At 39.8% G+C, this 16,926-nt stretch overlaps 1 long non-coding RNA gene across 2 annotated transcripts in view; it reads left to right on the plus strand.

Annotated features, from left to right (window-relative positions):
• The window catches only part of LOC108593700 (uncharacterized), a 493,787-nt gene extending 478,046 nt beyond the window's left edge, over positions 1-15,741 (plus strand). For both annotated transcript variants that reach the window (XR_013522982.1, XR_013522981.1), the window contains one exon: positions 15,461-15,741. This is a non-coding gene — a long non-coding RNA (uncharacterized LOC108593700). The remainder of the gene's footprint in view (positions 1-15,460) is intronic.
• Positions 15,742-16,926: the final 1,185 nt, after the last annotated feature.

Genomic DNA, 16,926 nt, shown 5'->3' on the forward strand with positions numbered 1-16,926 from the left:
AAGAAATAGAGTAGTATGAAGGCTCCATAGGAAATGCATAAATTGCACTGCCCAAAAATAATGCAATTAAGAGTCAGAACAAAGAAAAGCCGGTGTGAACCCCAAATACCTGAGACAGGTTTCAGTTAATGCAGAAAGTTTATTTTGACAGGGTTGAGGATACGCACCTGTGACAGCCTCAGGAGGTCCTGATGACGTGTCCCCACGGTGGTCAGAGCACAGTTTGGTTATATACATTTTAGGGAGACATGAGACGTCAATCAACATATGTAAGATGAACATTGGTTCGGTCCTGAAAGGTGAGACAACTTGAAGCAAAGGAGAAACATCTCAAAGCGGGAAGGGGGCTTCCAGGTCATAGGTAGAAAAGAAACAAATGGTTGCATCCTTTTGAGTTTCTGATTAGCTTCTCCAAAGGAGGCAATTAGATATGCATTAATCTCAGTGAATAGAATATGAGGCAGATTTGCCCTAAACACTTCCCAGCTTGATTTTCCCTTTAGCTTAGTTATTTGGGGGCCCCAAGATTTCTTTTCTTTTCATACCAGATTCCCGAATTCTATTTCATTTGTTAGATCCCATGTATTTGGTTATCCTCATCACTTATACAAGTGAGGTCAGTTAGTCCAAACCTCTTTACTTTCCGTTTTGGCATCTTTTTGCCAGGGCGCACTGAGTTTATACAGTGTCCCTGTGTCTAGGTCCATGGCTCTCCACAAGGGCACACTGAGTTTATACAGTGTCCCTGTGTCTAGGTCCACGGCTCTCCCCAAGGGAACACTGAGTTTATACAGTGTCCCCCTGTCTAGGTCCACGGCTCTCCACAAGGGCGCACTGAGTTTATACAGTGTCCCCGTGTCTAGGTCCACGGCTCTCCACAAGGGCGCACTGAGTTTATACAGTGTCCCCGTGTCTAGGTCCACGGCTCTCCACAAGGGCGCACTGAGTTTATACAGTGTCCCCGTGTCTAGGTCCACGGCTTCCACAAGGGCGCACTGAGTTTATACAGTGTCCCCGTGTCTAGGTCCACGGCTCTCCACAAGGGCGCACTGAGTTTATACAGTGTCCCCGTGTCTAGGTCCACGGCTCTCCACAAGGGCGCACTGAGTTTATACAGTGTCCCCGTCTCTAGGTCCACGGCTCTCCACAAGGGCGCACTGAGTTTATACAGTGTCCCCGTGTCTAGGTCCACGGCTCTCCACAAGGGCGCACTGAGTTTATACAGTGTCCCCGTGTCTAGGTCCACGGCTTCCACAAGGGCGCACTGAGTTTATACAGTGTCCCCGTGTCTAGGTCCATGGCTATCCACAAGGGCGCACTGAGTTTATACAGTGTCCCCGTGTCTAGGTCCACGGCTCTCCCCAAGGGCGCACTGAGTTTATACAGTGTCCCCCTGTCTAGGTCCACGGCTCTCCACAAGGGCGCACTGAGTTTATACAGTGTCCCCGTGTCTAGGTCCACGGCTCTCCCCAAGGGTGCACTGAGTTTATACAGTGTCCCCCTGTCTAGGTCCACGGCTTCCACAAGGGCACACTGAGTTTATACAGTGTCCCCCTGTCTAGGTCCACGGCTTCCACAAGGGCGCACTGAGTTTATACAGTGTCCCTGTGTCTAGGTCCACGGCTTCCACAAGGGCGCACTGAGTTTATACAGTGTCCCCGTGTCTAGGTCCACGGCTTCCACAAGGGCGCACTGAGTTTATACAGTGTCCCTGTGTCTAGGTCCACGGCTTCCACAAGGGCGCACTGAGTTTATACAGTGTCCCCGTGTCTAGGTCCACGGCTCTCCACAAGGGCGCACTGAGTTTATACAGTGTCCCCCTGTCTAGGTCCACGGCTTCCACAAGGGCACACTGAGTTTATACAGTGTCCCCCTGTCTAGGTCCACGGCTTCCACAAGGGCGCACTGAGTTTATACAGTGTCCCTGTGTCTAGGTCCACGGCTTCCACAAGGGCGCACTGAGTTTATACAGTGTCCCCGTGTCTAGGTCCACGGCTCTCCACAAGGGCGCACTGAGTTTATACAGTGTCCCTGTGTCTAGGTCCACGGCTTTCCAGGTATGCCATCATAGAATAGCTTGTACTATTTTACTGGGAAACTAATCCTGGACTATAAATTTAATTCTTTGTTGCTCTTCCTGAATCATTTTTGCTGCTTTTTTTTTTTTTTTTTTTTTTGAGACGGAGCCTTGGTCTGTTGCCCAGGCTGCTGGACAGTGAGGTGATCATGGCTCATTGCAACCTCTGTCTCCCAGGTACAAGCAATTCTCCTGCAGGCATATGCCACCACAGCCATCTAATTTTTGTGTTTTTAGTAGAGATGGGTTTTTGCCATGTTGCCCAAGCTTGTCAGGAACACCTGACCTCAGGTATTCCCCCCGTCTCAGACTCCCAAAGTCCTGGGAATACAGGTGTGAGCCACTGCGCCTGACTTTTATTTAATATCATATGTGATTTCAGCTCAAATTAAATTGAGAATTAAAACAGATAGTGAATGTAGCACTTTATAAAGAAAATCATAGTTCAGGTCTCTATGGTTGTAGCTAACAAGCAGTCAAAATGTGAGTCTGCTTTTACCTGAGGAATTATGATGTAACTGAATCTGCCTTGTATGTGGTGGTGAAAGCAGGAGAAGTCATCAAAATGGATCTTTAGTTACGAATCTCATTTCAAAAAGTTGTTTTTGTCCTTCCTTAGATTCTGTAACTAGCCCATGTTGTTATCATGGAGTCCCTAATTTAGTTAGAGCTCACCAGTAGTAAGGGACACAGTTTGGCTCAGGAAGTACTAGTAGAAACAGAACAGGGAAAGCTCATGGGAGGAGAAAAAGCTGTATGGGTGGACCCTAGGACATCGGCCCCCCACCAGGAGAAAAAAGACAACATCAGCTGCAGGGTTTGGGCAACACAAGTAATTTCCTTGTGCAGTTTACTACACAAGGTTTTGTGTAAGAACTGAGCAAATAGAGGAATCCGTGACACTTACCGGATTTCTCTTTCCTGCCTATTTCCTGGGTGACGTTTGTTGTGTACATGCTTCCTGTTGCTTTGCAAAGCAAACCAGAAGAGTGAGGGTGTTTTGCAAGAGCAAAGGCATGATGGAGTTCTTTGGAAATGCTTCCTGGAGCCCAGTTCTTTACTGTTAGAGGTTACATGCATTCCTCCCCTACCGCAGTCTGTTCTGTTGGACGTTGGCAGGATAAAAAGGAAGTCTGTGATTCTCTCCTCTCTTCAATGTGCCATTCCTGGAAAGGAAACCGTTACCAAGGGGAGGAAGGGGCAGAGTTGGCCACTTGAATAAAGCTGAATGAATACCAGAATTGTTATTCTAATGACCATAATCATTTTTCATTTTAACATAACAGAGGCTTGGAATCCAAGGGAAATTGTCCTAGGTAACAAGTGACTGCTAACATAGAATGTACAAAAGTGTTCAACAAGTTATTACCATATGCCCGGATATTATTGGCATGGCATTTATAACAAAACACATTCTCTGCTTACTCTTTTGTGTTCAGGGACAACGCTATTACATTCCAATATTTAATTGTGTCTGTTTCTCTTAGGCTGAGCTACATCTTGTATAAATGCACTCCAGCAAGAATACTGCCTATTCTGTTTGCACCGCCTACTCTACTATGCAGAAACCATGGGCCTACTGCTGAGTGATATATTTATATCTTAGATAAAATAATCGTTGCTTTCTCACAAGCAATAAAATTACTTTGCTTACATAAGGGGATGGAGAAAAACAAACTAACAAAGAATGCTTATTGGAGATTAAAAGACTGTTTCAACCGAAGAGCATGTGCATTTCAATTTATATAGTAAGCCAGTAGGAAAGAATTATTGCTAGGAGAACAACAGCACATTTGAATATGGAGCACACTCGAAAATATGAACAATGCTCTGTTCATGAGCATAAGTATGAATTGCTGGGGTTAGCATCCGGCTGATCAAAAGCAGCTTGCTAAGCAAAGAGGAAGTGCCCATCATTCAGTGACTTCAGGCTTTCACACAACTGTAGCAACTTTGTTTACAGAGTCACCTGATTGTAATTGAAAAGGATCTTGAGATACCCAGAGGTGTATAGAAATGACAGATTAATGGCCTTTTCACACAAGCTAATATTCCTGCAAATGCTTAAAGCTGCATCTTGTGAAACTAATATGAAAAACGGGTATGGCTTTCCACATTCCTGCCAGCTTAAGTTATCCATCTGACTGGTGTACGACTTGCAGCTGGATTATGACTAAAGCAGGGACAGATGACTAATACAAGCTGCTGCTTCTAGAAATCAACAGGACACACCCTAATCCAGTCACATCCACTCAGTATTATTCCTCCCTCTATGCACTTTTAAATATTGGTTATTTTTTTCATTTGTCTCATTTGGGAGGTTAATGAGAATTATATAAACTGATGATGACTTTTCTTTAAGTATTAAACATGCTATTAATAGACTAGAGAAATGACATAAATCATGCAAATAAGGAAATAAAAAGCTGAATCTGCAGAATAAAATGTTAGCAATAGATGACATTCAACTTGCTGGTAATTAAATATTGTGAGCCCAAAATAAGTATTTCTGTTGCCAAAGAATATGCTTTCAATATAATTTTCCTTCTGTCGTCTAAAGATCATATTATTTTATTATATTTTCAGGATTCTTTATTTTTGGTGGTATATAAACAATCCGTAAAGAATCGGCATCAGTCTAGTTTATATCATCAAAATTATCACTCACAATTAACAGAATTTTAAACCCTAAATGAAACTATTTAGAAATCTAATTATAAATATATAATACCCTACCGTTTTTTTCAGCCTTCTTTTTCTTTTGAGATGGAGTCTCGCTTTGTCACCCAAGCTGGAGTGCAGTGGCACAATCTTGGCTCACTACAACCTTCGCCTCCCTGGTTCAAGTGATTCCCCTGCCTCAGCCTCCCGAGTAGCTGGCTTACAGGTGCCTGCCACCATGCCTGGCTAATTTTTGTATTTTTAGTAGAGATGGGGTTTCACCACATTGATCAGGCTGCCCTTGAACTCCTGACCTCAGGTGATCCACCAGCCTTGGCCTCTCAAAATGCTGAGATTATAGACGTGAGCCACCATGCCCAGCCTTAGCCTTATTTTTCTTAAGTAATGATCACTGAAATCACTCATTCAAGATGCCATATATATGAATACATTTTTCTGCACACACACACACACATGAATTAGAAGATGGCTTAATATAAAATGCCTCAAATCACAGAATAAGAGATGGATGAAACAAAACAGAGTGTAAGAGACAAATAGATTCTGCTTACAATGTTTAATCTATGCACTATTGGAGTATCAGAAAGAAAAAAATTGGGCCAATAGATCAAAATTAATATTTGAAGAGACATAACATGATAGTTTTGTAGGGCTGGGCGTGGTGGCTCATGCCTGTAATCCCAGGACTTTGGAAGCTGAGACAGGTGGATCCCCTGAAGCCAGGAGTTTGAGACAAGCCTGGCCAACATAGTGAAACCTCGTCTCTACTAAAAATTAGTTGGGCATGGTGGCAGGCACCTGTAATCCCAGCCACTTGGGGAGGTTGAGGCAGGGGAATGACTTGAACGCAGGAGGTGGAGGTTGCAGTGAGCCGAGATTCTGCCATTGCACTCCAGCCTGGGTGATTCCTTCTCAAAAAAAAAAAAAAAAAAAAAAAAAAAAATCAGTGATTACCACATATATTCCAGAAGTGAAACAAATTGCCAACAAAATAAATCCAAATAAATATACACCAAGTCGCATCATAGTAATACTGCTGAAAAACAAAGACAAAGGAATAAGACCCATAGCAGCCTGAGGGAAAGCAACAACACAGTACATTTAAAGGGCAAGAGTGAGAGTGACATATGACTTCCCAACAAAAGCCCTCAAAGCAAGAAAGCAAAGGAATGAGATCTTAACAGAGCTGGAAGAAAACAACTGCAGACGAGAATGTTACACCTGGTGAATATATTCTTTAAAAATAAAGTAAAATAAAGATTTTTCAGACAAAGGCTGAGAAAGTTTATCCCAGAAGACTTTCACTAAATGGAAAGGAAGAAAGGGAGGATTTCTTCAGGCAGGAGAAAAATTACTCAAAAAATTAAAATATAACAAAATTTTAAAATGTAATTAACTTTAAATTGTGTGGATAATTAAAATGGAGATTTACCAAAAAAAAAAAGAGGTGGTAAATGCAGTGTAAAGTTTATATTATTGCAGTAGTATCAGAATTTGGATTGTGATGGGTTAAAGATGAATATTATAATCTCTAGTGTAACAATTAAAGAATAAAATATGAATTTCTAATAAGTTACCTGTAGAACTTGATAAGAGTGAATGATAAAATTATCCAATTTATTCAGAAGAAAGCAGCAATAAAAGAAGATCAAATCGCATACAGATGGACCAAATACAGAAAGTTAAATAGTGGTAGGTTAAAACCACTCATATCAGTAATTATATTAACTATAAATGGACTAAACAATCCAAGTAAAACATTAAGTTATCACATTAGATTTAATGAAAAAGCACTGCCTCTTGAAAGAGACACACATTAAATAAAAGGATGTACAGCTTTGAAAGAAGGACGGAAAGTGAGATATCATATAATCACGAACCAAAAGCTGGGAGAGCCATACTAACTTCAGGGGCACTAGATTTACAAGGGAAATATTGCTGGAGATAAAGATAAGACATACCATAATGGTAATGGGAATGATTCAATAGAATGTATCAGAATTCTATGTTTTTCAATAACAGTTTTCAAAATTATAAAGTGAAAATTTAGACATAAGGAGAAATACATAATTATAACAGACATAAATTATTAATAACTCCAATCTTCATGGCCAAATTCTTAAAATCTTTCTCTGCTCCATCTTTCTATTGCTTTTTCCCTGTCTTTAAGCAATCTCCCTCCTTTTCATAGGGATTCATGTAATTGCGTTTAAGACCCAACCAGGTAATCTAGGATAATCTCTCCATCTCAAGATCCTTAAATTAATCACATCTGCAAAAATCCCTTTTATTATTGCTTATTATTGCTATATAAAGTACCATTCGTGGGTTCCAGGGATTAGGGTATGAACATCTTTTGAAGAGCCATTTTTAAGCCTGCTACAAAGTCCAGTCAGATGTCCTCCCCTATCTGATGGATACTTGCTGAGATGGCAAATCCAGCTTCCTTTGAAGTGCTGATTCTCTTCCCGTAATGTGCTGATTTTCTTATCACTATGTCCTAGGCCTGATCTTCAGCATAGTCAACCCTCTAGCCATAGGAAAGGAGTTTCTTTTTAAGCACTGCCTTATATCTTGAATCAGTATTTATCTGTTTGGGGACTTTCATTTTCCATCTTCAGTGCATCAGTTACATCCAACAATTAATATGAGAACACTTACAGTTACAGCAGCCATCTTCTCTGTCCAGTGTAGGAGGGATTCCACATAACGGCTTATCTCCTTCCACTTGGAAACATTCCAGTTTGTGATGGTTGAAAATTGTGGTAATTTCAGTGCTCCAGCTAGCATAGTACATAAACAGTTCTCTTACCACCAGTGATGAGGTCGTGGCACCACCTGACCATAGAGGAATTCAACTCCAGATTCCTTCCTCTGATGAACTAGTTTAAGTTACTCAGTCTCATTTTCCTGAGGTTAGGTTCTTCAGAAAGATAACCTGACGTGAAGATCCACGTGCAAGTGATTTATTACATGTTTTCGGGAAAAGCCGGCACAGAAATGAGGGAAGTAGAAGAGTAGAGTGGAAGAGCAAAGCCAGGGGGCAATTTCAGGCAAAGTTCCAGGGAAGGTAGCTTTAATTTTATTCTAGAAGGAGACTCAGAAGTGTAAGTCACTCCTTGGAGTTCTTCAAGGCCCAAGGCAAGGGAGCTGGTTTTCTTTGTGCTGCACCCGTCAGTCATTTGCTATGGAGAGACATACCTCTCAGGCCCTAGTAGCTTTTTATGCTTTGAGAAAGGAGATCTAGAAACCTGAGAAAAATTCTTCTGAGATGAGTGATAAAAGCAAGCACACTCCATGGGGTGTGTCTGCCTGGGCCAACTTCGCATGCAGAGGCCAGGGCTGGGGACTCTGCCGCCCTCCTGCCCCTCCCTTCCACCCTAGCTCTGCGTCTGTGTCTGAATTGTGGATCATGCAGAAGAACCTGCAGCCATAGTTATTCGATTATATCTTGACCGAGGGCTTGCAGTGCAAAGCCAGGCCAGTGTTGCTCATTACTTACAATAAAATGGATCATTTATTTTAAAAAAAAAAAAAAAGCACACTCAAGTCTAAGAAGGGAAGATAGGAATAGTAAAAAAGGATCCGAGGGTACCTAAGTGTACCAGTGCTACCTGAGCTTAGCACCGACAGTGACTGGAACGCATAACGCAGGTCATGAGCTGTGTCCTACCACTGCCTCCCTGACCGTGTCCCCTCAACATCCTCTGCCCTGATCTGTTACCATTCTCTCCCTCACTCCCTCACTGCACTTCACACATATTTGCCTTCTCATTGCTTTTTAAATGCACTGTCCTCAGATATGTTTGATTTTGCTATTCCCTTTGCTTAGAATGCTTGTTCCCTAGATACCTCCTCTGCTTGAAATCAACCGCTAGAGGAAAAGCTTTCCCTGACTACCATTTCTCAAATTATATACCATCCATCACCACCATGACTACTTTTTGACATTAGGTGACCTTTTCCTGCTCATTTGTCTTCAAGATTCTTACTGCTTAGTATATATGGGATCTATATTACCTGGCTTCAAATTTCAGAATCAATACTCTGCGAATTACTGTGTAAATAACTCAACTTGTCTTTTCTTCACTATCTTTATTTGTAAATCAGAAGTAACAATGCTACTCATTTAAGTTTCTATGAGTATTAGAGGATGGAATACGTGCAATGTTCTTAGAAAAATGCCCAGCCACACTTTAAATGTCCAATAGGCAGAAGCTAATGTTTGTTTACATCCTTTCTCACGTGACAGGATACTATGTCCATTAGGAGAGAATCTTCCATATGTTTTAACTGCTGTGCTCTCAGTGAGGAGACCATTGCCTCATATGTAGTGGTATTCAATAATTATTTTTAATTAATTTCTTTAGAAATAGACAGGTTGTTTATCTTTCTTATTCAATTCAAGTTTCTTTCTGTTTTCTTCACAATGAGTAGTGATGACTTTGGATGAATTGGTTTCTAAAACAACTGAAATCCACAGATCAGCCCTACCATGAAAACTCAATTTTCTGAAAGAGTGCACTGTGCCTGCACCTCGTCACCTCCATGGATGGCAGGGATAAAATTAAATCAAATGCAACAGATAGTATATGAGTGTCTGCACATGGCAGTTACTCATTCTTTCGGACAGTTGGACACAATGATTATTTTGGCAACATGCTTTATATTTTCATATTATTTCCTTGTGATAACTTGTTTCAGTCTTCATGTTTCAACGATTGACTTGACGTTAGTACTTCACTGAAGTGAATGAATGAATAACTCTCACATGTCCTTCCTTCTGCTACTATCTCACAGCCACTAACTGGGTAATTTGATTCAGGAGAAGATAATTCTACCACTTTAATTTCTATCAACACCCATATGTATAATTATAAAACATGGAGCACAAATAGCTAAAAGTACATTGTTTAGTCCCTGTATTTATAAATTACCCTTAGAAATCTGTGTCACAACAAAATTTGATCCCCAATAATATATTGGCCCTAGTGTATATATAGGATTCTTTCTTCTACTAATGACTAGTTTTAAATATTTCTCTTTCACTCATCATACTCAAAAAAATCTAGAGCAACATGCAAGTATAGATGTCTATTAAATGTAAACACACACACATACAGCACAATAAGAACACAAAAAAATCGTCCCACATGCCATAAGCCTGCAGGTCCACCTTTATTCTTTTGGTTGCTATAAACATTTGGGCAAAAGGGGTATTTTCTAATGTTAATAGATTGAGTGCAGAAATCCGGCCAGTCCTCCCTGCCTAGATTCTTCTTGGTGTCTCTCAGCGTGCATTCCTTTCTTTTGGGTGTGGGGCAAGATGCTTTCTGGAATGGGGACTTATGACCTACCGTCAGTTAGGTCAGATAATTTCTTTATGACCAATTTTTACAGAAAAGAAAAAGGGAAAATTAGAGTAGTATTTTTAGGTTTTATGACTGGCTTTGGAAAAAAGAGGTTCTGGTTTCTATGACCCACCTTGGCGGGGGAAGGATCTTAGTTTCTATGGATAACCTTGGTGGTGGGGAATAGAACTGAGAGACAGGAGGGCAGCAGGAGGTCGGAGGAAAACTTGTTGCATCTGGGACTGCTGCTGAAGACTTCATTTTAGGGTATTGTTTTCTGAGCCCAGCAAAGCTAATGGAGCACTATGTCAACAAACTACAAATCTAGGTGGAGCTCATATAAGAGTAGATTGTACTACGTATACATTTTTTGCAAGTTTATTTTTTTCAGAATTAAAAGTTAAAAATGTGTATTGTTATTTAAGTGCGATTGAGATTGTTAAAAATAACATTACATTTACTATTTATTCATAGACAAAGATTATATGGAAACCGATTTTTTTAATACTGTTCTTAAATTACTTTTAATAAATGCCACCCTAATCAAGACAAAGAAAAGTATCAGAATACTATGTGATATCATTTGAATATTTTACACCCAAAACTTAAGTTGAATTGTAATCTCCAATGTTGAAGGTAGGGTCCGGTGCGAGGTTTTTGGGTTATGGGGGCACATTCCTTACAGGTTGGTGCTGTACTGGTGGTAGTGAGTCAGTTCTTGTAAAAGCTGGTTGTTGTAAAGTGTGGCATTTCCCCCGTTGCTCTCACTCTTGCTCCTGCTTTTGCCATTTTAAGTGCCTGCTCCTACTTTTCCTTCTGCCATGAGTAAAAGCTCCCTGAGTCCTCCCCAGAAGCTGAGAAGATGTATCATGCTTACTGTAAAGCCTGCAGAATCATGAGCCAATTAAACTCTTTTTCTTTGTGAATTACCCAGACTCAAGTATTTCTTCATAGCAATGCAAACGTAGACTAATACACAGTGTTACAAAATTAGAAAAATAGCCTTTCATCTAGGGAAAAGATCTGGCAACCAACCAACATTTTCTTATTTCTTTGGGGCTACTAAGGATATAGACATAATAACTGCAAATATTGCTGTTGAATTTGCTGTTGTTGTTGAGATGGAGTCTCACTCTGTCACCCATGTTGAAGTACAACGGTGCAATCTTGGCTCACTGCAACCTCCACCTCCTGGGTACAAGTGATTTTCTTGCCTCAGCCTCCTGAATAGCTGGGATTACAGGCACCTGCCACCACGCCTGGCTAATTTTTTGTATTTTTAGTAGAGATGGAGTTTCACCATGTTGGTCAGGCTGGTCTTGAACTCCTGACCTCAGGTGATCCACCTGTTTTGGCTTCCCAAAGCGCTGGGATTACAGGTATGAGCCACTATGCCTGACCTGAATTTTTAAAAAATTAGATCATTCTAGAAATTAGATTTTTAAATATTGATTAGTGAGCATAAATATCCAGGATGGGAAGAAAACCTGGCATGACAAATGTATCGATTGTCAACAACAAAAGAATTAAATTCTCTAAAATATTTGAAGAAATTTGTTCTGAGCCACATATGATTAAGGCCTGAGGCACAGACAGCCTCAAGAGAGTCTGAGAACATGTGCCCAAAGTGGGTGAATTACAGCTTGATGTTATACATTTTAGGGGGACAGAAGGTATAGGCAAATATCAATCAATACATGCAAGGTGTACATTGGATTGGTCTGGAAAGGAAGGAAAATTTGAAGCAAGGGAGGGGGTTAAAAAGGGTGGCTTGGGAGCTTCCAGGTTATAGGTAGATTCAAAAGTGTCCTGAAGGCAACTGGTTGAAAGGGAAAGCTCTGCCTAAAAAGCTGAAGTCAACAGAAAGAAATGTTTGTAGTCAAAATACAGGCGGTTGTGAAAGCCCCAAGGTTCTTATTATGTAGATGAAGTCTCCAAGTAGCAGGCTTCAGAGAGTAAGAAGTAAATGTCTCTTATTACATCCTAAAAACTGCCTGGAAAAAGAGAAGGGCTCTCTATGGAATGTAGATATCCCCACAAGAGACAACTTTGCAGGGCTGTTTCAAAATATGTCAACAGATATTTTATGGGGTAAAATACTTCGATTTCTTTCATGTCCCTCTATGTGTTAAGGGATCTTATACTAGAGTCAGGTTGGAATTTTGTTTCTTATTGCTGCAAACTGTCTGTTTTGTCAATCTTAGGCTCTCTGTTTTAATGTTAATGCTGATCAGCCGTACCTGAATTCCAAAGGGAGGAAGGTAAAATGAGGCATGTCTGACCCCCTCTTTCCAGCTTGGCTTGATCTAGTTTTTCAGATTCACTTTGCAATGCCCTTGGCCAAAAGAAGGATCCATTCAGTTGTTTGGGGCTTACAGAGTTAAATATTCTCCATTTTGAACAAAAATGAAAATATTTTATACTTTTTTTGAGGCAACTTTAAAATTGTTTATTAAGTTCCAGTTAGTAATTTTGTAAAACTGAAACTCAACTTGGCTGATAAAATGTTCCCATAAAATTATTTCTTGAAACAAGACCATTTTTTTTTTCTTTGAGACGGAGTTCCGCTCTTGTTACCCAGACTGGACTGCAATGGCACAATCTCGGCTCACTGCAACCTCCACCTCCTGGGTTCAAGCAATTCTCCTGCCTCAGCCTCCCTAGTAGCTGGGACTACAGGCGCGCGCCACCGTGCCCAGCTAATTTTTGTGTTTTTAGTAGAGACAGGGTTTCACCTTGTTGACCAGGATGGTCTTGATCTCTTGACCTCGTGATCCACCCGCCTCGGCCTCCCAAAGTGCTGGGATTATAGGCGTGAGCCACCGAGCCGGGCCTGTTTCTTCAGTGAGTTGACATCACCCAAAGCATTAATTAGTCACTAATAAAAGCTCCTTAGTGGTTTCTCCATTTAAGTTCTCACTTGGACCTACGTACCCTTTGGTGCTCTTACTGCTTTTGTAAGTGTGAAAGAAAATTAAACTGTGGGACCCCAGACTCATTTAGCCAGAGGGAAAAGTCAGGCTGGGAACTGGGTTACACAAACTCGCATCCGTACTTTGGTTCCTAAATGAGATGGCTACCAGATGAAGGTTATATACCTCTCTCGTATTTTGCCCATTAGGAAATTCCTGGTGAGCTGTTAAAACTTCACCATAGCAATGAAAATGGGTAGCTTATCTTCACAGGTGCAGTCCCTTCAGTCTGCCAGACGCAAATGCATATACGATTGTTCCCCTACCAAATTTTGTCTGTGTTTTCTTACGAAAAAGGCAGATTCCCGACGTTGTTCCTCTGCCCCCATTTGTTTGTGTGAACACTGTGCTTCTCAATATCCCACCCTTTCCCCTTTAAATCTGGAGCCCTCAAATCAACTTCTAAGAAAGGCATAGACCTGTCTCCCTGGGCGCGTCTTTAACTTTGGCAAATAAATCTCCTAAAATGATTGAGACTTGTCTAGTCATTTTCTTCGGTTGACATAAGCGAGTGGATTTTACATTGCATACTTACATATCACAGGCTGTTAAGAGTGAAAATATGCACCCTGGACAGAGATGTTTCTTACTTGCTTAACTTTCTTCAAAAATGTAGAAGATCCCTTTACAGACCCTTTCAGACCTGACACTTCAGCATAATGGAGAGGAATCTAAGATCTAGGCGATTGCATTGGCTACTGGAGTCTGTTAAGAGTCAGGCTGGAGACTAGTGGAAGGTTGGTGGAAGCTGAGCGCCTCACATTTAATACGCATATGAATCACCTGCAGGACTTCTTAAATGAAGTCAATTAAAAATGCAGAGTCTGTTTCAGTCCCTGAGGGAAGAAAGAGAGATTCCGCGTTTCCGTGAGTGTCCAGGTGATGCTGTGCTGTTGGTCCATGGTGCATACTCTTGTAGGACAGTCTTTTAAGTGACTTTGGGCCAATCCAGATCTACCCTATTCTAGGTAGTGCTTCAGAATAACTGCAGAATGTTCTGGGAATAAAACATGCTGAAAGAGAAAGGGCTAACTAAAAAACATCTGACTTGTTTTCAGCCCTCCTTAGAAATAGGATGTCCTTCAACATTTCAAACCAGCATGTCTTGTTATAAAACCCAAGGAGGTGAGCCGCTTTGCAGAGTCTCTGAGCTATGGTGCAGGTGGGGCATGCACAGATAAGACTTTATCTGCCCCAGGCAGCTTTCCTCAACCTGGATCATCTTAAATGCTAGGCTTCAAATTAATATTATTTTAAAGGAAATAATTAAAATAATTGTTTCTGGTGTTTGACACCATAATAATCACTTGGTTTTGATGAATTTTCCTTTTAAGACAACTCTAGCTTTTGAAATAGAATTTTTAAATTTGTTAACAAGAAATTCTCACCACCAGTTCTTTTTATTTTTTATTTTTTTTGAGTCAGGGTCTTACTCTGTGACTCAGGCATCACTGCACCATCAACCTCCTGGAATCAAGCCATCCTCTTGCCTTGACCTCCCATGACTCCCATGTAGCTGAGACTACAGGTGCATGGCACATCATGTCACTAATTTTTTATTAACTTTATTTTTTGTGGAGACAGGGTACCACTCTGTTGCTCAGGTGGGTCTCAAACTCTTACGCTGGAGCAATCCTCCTGCCTCAGTTCCCCAAAGTTCTGGGATTATAGGCATGAGCCACCACACAACCAATCTCACAAACAATATTGATTTAAACTTTCTACATTGTCAAGACAACTTAAGGGCTTAACAAATGATAAGAAGGGATAAAAATTTTGTTTATAATAATATTGATATTACTGGGACTAGTGTTATACTCAAAACAGACATTTGTTTTGATCAGATGAAATAATGAAACTTTCTTGTTAATAACAATTTATATTTCAATAATAAGTGAAAAAATAATCTGAAATATGTTCTTCATCGATGTCTCTATAATTTGGACACTTAAGATTTACATTTAATAATACTATTTTATGTACATTATGTTGTTTATTATCTAATGATGGAATTTGTTAAATTTTAGTAATCATCACATTCTTTTTCAAGTAACTGGGTTCTTGAAATTACTTAGCTTATGAGTTGCTAATAAAGAAATACATGTATAAATAATGAATGGATGTACATCACCTGTTGGGTCATGACATATCAAAGGCGATCAGAACTCTAAAAGAGACAAATAAAAGAAAGGTTAATTTTAGTCTTTCTGTTAACCCTTTGTGTTACTGCAAGAAATGATTTTTTTTCTCATTTAAGCAAGATGGATTACAATAGATTCAACATTAAGCTAGCAAAAATAAATATATGTGATAACAGCTATGCTATCATATTGAGACTGCATTTAGAAATTCATGGACTTCCTCATTTTTTATTTCAGGAAGAGAACTTCAAGACTTTGATTCCAAGTTTCTCCATTTGTGTAAGCTGCAGAGTAGTCATTGGCTTTCCCCTGTTAGAGAGTTGGCTTCCATCACATTTAGTCTAAATCCCTGCAGACTTCTAGTTCCAAGCATCTTATAAATACTACACTAATGAATTCTGCAACTCCATTTCTTTTCAGTATTTCTGTTTAAACTATACTAAATTCTTACCACTTAGCTTGTTACAATATGCCTGTAAGATGATTTAACTATATTGGTTTTCAAAAATAAACTAAATTTGAACCCTCAAATATATACATATATATTTTTGTTTTATGTCCATTTTAGATAAAATTAAGTACAGTAACACAGAATAGCAATTTTTTTCTAATTTAATTTTGATGTCCTAAAATTTACCCTTTCAAATAAAATGTTTGTTTTTACAGTTCAAATTATAATATAAAATTTTTATAGACTTAAATTTGGTGGTATTTTAGAGGCTCAGCTAACCTCTGTGGTTTGAACTTGTTAATGAAATAAACATTTCACATCCTTACAATAGATGAAGGAAAATTATTAATCTTCACCTTAGCTAAAGAATATGTTAATGAATAACATAGTTACCATTTATGTCCCATGGTTTGCCATAATGATAATTATTTTCATATAAACTGTTGATTCCAATTACATTAACTTTTCAGAATGAGATAAAGAGGCATGCAAATGTGTACAGTTAAATTATAGATTATAGAGCTATACTGCCCCTTTAAAGCAAGTACCTCAGTCTTTCTAGATCAATGTCCTAATTTTCAACACTTTTTAATACCCATTCACACTAATATTTAACTTAAAGGGCCAGAGCTTTATTTTGAGTTGATTGATCATGACACACACTGTAACAGAAGACGCATGCACTGTCACACACCTTCATACACTGAGACGTTATGCTGGAGGAGAAGAAAGTAGTGCATTTTTCCTACACTACTACGAGCACCTCAAAGGTAGATAGCCAGGCCTTAGGGTGTGCCAAGTCCTTAAATCATTTTAGAAAGAATCCTTCAATAATTCTCTAATCTACCATGACACACACACATTTACAACAGTTTACTAAGGTGATAATGGAGTGTCAGCTTGGCAGTGGTGGATTATGAAGACGTCACGGGGCTACATAAGGTTCATCCCTCATCTCTGAGGAAGTCATTGAAGCTCTTTGAGCCTCGCCATCATTCTCCTCTGTGAAAAAGATAATGGAAATTACTGCAAAAAAGTAGAGTCTATTTGGAAAATATAATGGGAAGAGACACTCTTGGAGGTCTCAAAAGGCAAGGGATATCATGTTTGGGCCTAGAGAGGAAAATGTGTAGGCAGAGGGACTAGTCAACGTGGCTGATGACAGAAAAAAAGAATTAACATTTGCAAATTCCCTAATGGTTGGGGGAAAGCTGTGGTGACTAAAGTAGAGGGTAGACAGAAAACATCTACT

This window comes from Callithrix jacchus, chromosome 10 (assembly GCF_049354715.1).
Source record: "Callithrix jacchus isolate 240 chromosome 10, calJac240_pri, whole genome shotgun sequence".
Classification (NCBI taxonomy): domain Eukaryota; kingdom Metazoa; phylum Chordata; class Mammalia; order Primates; family Cebidae; genus Callithrix; species Callithrix jacchus.